The sequence below is a fragment of the Hyaena hyaena genome, unplaced genomic scaffold (assembly GCF_003009895.1).
Source record: "Hyaena hyaena isolate Hyena2069 unplaced genomic scaffold, ASM300989v1 scaffold_633, whole genome shotgun sequence".
Taxonomy (NCBI): domain Eukaryota; kingdom Metazoa; phylum Chordata; class Mammalia; order Carnivora; family Hyaenidae; genus Hyaena; species Hyaena hyaena.
Window position 1 is genome coordinate 1,087,286 of NW_024081266.1, and position 4,542 is coordinate 1,091,827.

Sequence of the window (4,542 nt, forward strand, 5' to 3'; positions counted from 1 at the left end):
ATTTCTATTGGATGGTGCTAATCTAGACATAATATCTATAAAATGGGATACTGATTCTTTATTAACAATTAAATGGACATACAATACTAGTATTGTGAATAGCTGTGTTTTTGTTTTAATTGAGATATAACTGATATAACATATTACTTTCACATATCTTTTTTCTTGTGAGGAGAGCTTTCAAGATCTACACTCTTAGTAACTTTTAAATATACAATATAGTGTTATTAACTGTAGTCACTATATTGTACATTGCATCCCCAGGACCTGTTTATTTTTAAACTGGAAGTTTATACCTTTTGACCACATTTACCTATTTTTTCCTCCCTTTTCCCCCCACCTCCTGCAACCATCAGTCTGTTCTCTGTATCTATGAGTTTGTATCTATGAGTAATGTTTTATTTTAACATTTGACATATAAGTGAGATCATACAGTATTTGTTTTTCTCTCTCTGACCTATTTCACTTAGCATAATGCCCTCAAGGTCCATGAATGGATAGTCTTATTTTCATAAAAATGTTTAATATTTAATTAATGTTTAAAGATGATTTGAAAAATCAAGTTCATTTAATAACTTTGATGAAATTTTTTCATAATCATTTATTAGAATTTGTATTTTGACTTAATTTGAATATAGATAGAACATAAATATTTTAGAAAAAATGACTTTTTAGAAAAATCTATGTAACATAATCTTAATTTTTGTATTTATTTTAATTATGCTGAAAATATATTCAAATTTTGTACTCAACATAGTTACAACTAATTTTTAATCTTTTAGGTCTTTATTGTTAATAGAACACAAATAATGTAAAAATCTTAATTAGAGTAATATAGTGGTGACCTTTTTCTAATGAAAGAAAAATAAATTTGTGGAATGAGTCAACTTGTAAATAACTTATAAATTATATAGTTTTATATTTTTATTACTAAAAACATCTATGGCCCATCAACAAAAAAGTCCCTAAAATGTAATATAGTAATTAAATTCAAATGTCTTTTATGTTTTGCCAACTGTCAATAACAGCCAGCCAGCCATAGCTTTAAACATGTATTTTATTTTTGTTATTATGAGTGTATTGTTTCAGTAGGAGGAGAGAACATATTTCATCTTACAGCTTTTTAGCCTGACTTAAAACATTTAAATATTTCCATATATGGTCATGTGGACCTCTATTTGTACTCTGGCCGTGGAGCTCACAAACATTAGGGGTGGACCTTTTCTGATCATAAAGGAGATCCAGGGTAACTTAGAGTATCTAAGTAAACAGTATTTTCCATGGAACCACATCATGTGGAGCTTCTGTGGTTTCTGGGGAAGTTTAGAGCTGACAACATTTGTATGACCCTCTCAAGGTCTTTATGACCCAAAGAGGGTGTCCAGCCTAACTCATCTTCGCATTTATACCTGGGCCTAGATGGAAAAGGGTGAATCTCAGAAAATGGTGGGGAAGAGAATAAACCTAACAGTGCCTTTGCATATATGTCTTCTTAGTTTTGCCTTTTCCAGATGAAGTTAAATACCCTGGATGGCAATTGCTGAGACAGGTTTAAAGCCAATTCAAAATTTCTGAAATATATGCAATATCATGGCCGTAGTGCCAACTTTGGTAGAAACTGGGTCAAGGGGTGGAGTAGGAGTAAGGGATGCTCTTGAAATGGAACACTCAGCCATCTGCCAATTAAGCTATGATTGAAGAGTAAGGCTCTTGGAGAACCCAAGGAAAGTTCGAGTGGTGTTGTTTATTAAGTTGATTTACATATTATTTTAACAATACATGAGAAGGAACAACCACGAAATGCATCAATCCAATATGAATAGTACTGGAATTATACCTACCCCTGAACAACCTTTACTCAGTGTTGAAAATTAATAACTATTTCCATTGGGAAAAACTGTAGAATTATGAGTGGTCATTATGGCAGAAGTAAAAATGGACTTGAAAGCAAAGGTCCAGAGTCGTAGCCCTAGTTTTGCTGTTTTCAGTCATATAACCCAGGCCAAGTCACTGAACTGATCTAATCTTCAATCTCCTACCTGCAAAATGATGAAAAAAAATGTTATGCCTTTTTTATGAGCTGATATGAGGATCAAAATGAAGCACTTTGAAAACTGTAAAGTTATTTACAAATATAAAACATTACCATTTTTTGTTTCACTCTTGATAGTTCCTTCAGGAATTGGGACTGATTTCTATAATAGCTATTATCATTACATATTGATATGAGTTTATTTGATGTGATTATATTATAAAATATATTTTTCCCAAATGACTACAATTCAGAACTCTAAATCACCAATTTTTTAAAATATTTATTCATATTTAAGAGACAGAGGGAGACAGAGCATGAGAGGGGGAGGGACAGAATCCAAAACAGGCTCCAGGCTCTGAGCTGTCAACACACACACAGCCTGATGCAGGGCTCAAACCCACAAACCATGAGATCATGACCTGACCCGAAGTCGAGCACGTAACCAACTGAGCCACCCAGGTGCTCCTAAATCACCAATTATTAAATATCCAAACTTTATTAAAGTATTCCAAAGAAACTTAACTTTTTTTAAATCTCATCAATTTCACTTACTAGGAGTGCTATATTTTCCCCCTTGAATTCCTATTTCTCTTTCCCTCTTCTTTCATTTAAAAAAATCAGATGACTTTTTCCTATAAGAAAATACAACTTTTTTACAACTTACGTTGTAAACAAAACAAAACAAAACAAAACATTACCATTTGCCAATGTCTGCTTTTCTTCTGTCTCTCCTTCCTGCACTCATCTACAGTTAATGGGGAAGGTGTCTCTTAATTTTCTATTGAGTGTTTTTATAGAAAGGGACTCTGTGGCTCTCTTCTTCACCCATGAGCCATCTGTGGGCTCTACTCTGACACGACTAGTTGGGCTGTTGGACACTCCCTGTGCCACCTTGTCCTATCAGGTAAATCAGGGAGTGAGCCTCTGACAGATACTGCTGTCATTATCCTGGATGTCTGTGGCGCAAGTGGCATTCTAATCAGACCATATGTACACATGGTTGTGCAAGAGGCTATGGGTTGGGTGACTTTTTCCTCGCCCCAGATAAACGCCTCACCACTTCTGTGTGCTCAGAGTCCATGAAATCCTTTCTTAGTATTTGAAATAAAAGAGAATGATATGAAAATATTAAGACATCGCTCCTATCAATAAAAGACGCACATTTAATTATGAGAGAAGACTTCAGGGACCCAAATATTAGAATAAAATAATGTAGGGGCGCCTGGGTGGCTTAGTCGGTTAAGCGTCTGACTTTCGCTTAGGTCATGATCTCGCGGTTCGTGGGTTCGAGCCCCGCGTCGGGCTCTGTGCTGACTGCCAGCTCAGAGCCTGGAGCCTGTTTCAGTGTCTGTGACTCCCTCTCTCTCTGACCCTCCCCTGCTCACACTGTCTCTCTCTCTCTCCTAGAAATAAATAAAAATATAAAAAAAAACTTTAGAATAAAATAATGTATTAAATTCTTTTATTAAATGAGGAGAGGTCTTGAATCACTTTATGTATTCAGATAATAAGTTAACCCAGGCTCCTCCCAGGCAACACAATTAGAAGATAATTGTAAATAGGAAAGATAGATTAGATAGATAGATAGATAGATAGATAGATAGATAGATAGATAGATAGAAAAATACTTTAACCACTCTGTGCCTGATATTTAATCTGCATAAATTATTTTATAATTTCAGAATACTGTTTAATATGTTGATCATCACAGTTCTGTGTTATATAGTTAACTATATGTGTTTCAGTTGTTATAAATATCTCTCGGAATTCACGTTGATGGCTTTTTTGGAATTATTTATTCCAAATAGGTGACCAGTCCCTTAGTATTTCCTTGCCTCAGAGGCAAGAGGTAGCAAGATGCCTAGAGGAGTTAGCCTCTTCTGGAGGGACACAGAATGCTGTACCTTCAGAACAGATACTTTAAGCCTTGCTAATGATGCAAGGGCCCTGAAGGTGGACCAAAGCGGCAGATCCCCTGAAAATGTCCCAGCACCTCCAGTAATGACTGTGAGCAAATGATTGATGACTGGAGGCTCCTAGAATCTTGGTCATACATGAGACACAGGTACGAGCCCAATTATTGCTGAATTTACCACCAGCCTGTAAGAATAGGGCATGGAGTTGTATTTCAAGTGACTTATAGATTATAAACAAACATGATAGTTCTTACACTTTTGAATTTGTGAACTAAGATTCTGCAATTCCTATGTTATGGATTTTGGCATACACATTCACAAACTGAACAAGGGATTAGAGAGAATTTATTACTAATTCTTGGTTTAAGCAAGAAGTTATTGTTGCACTGATGATCTTAGAATAACTAGGCTTGCAGATATATAACAGTAATCTTCATTATTCCTTGGCCCTTTCATTGTGAAAACAGAGTAACAAAATATAAAAACCAAACTTTACTTTGAAAAAGCACCAAAGTTCCATCATGCAAACAAAGGAACTATTTTAATGCTGTGTATATCTTCCAGTGAATATACTTATAGATTAACAAGTAT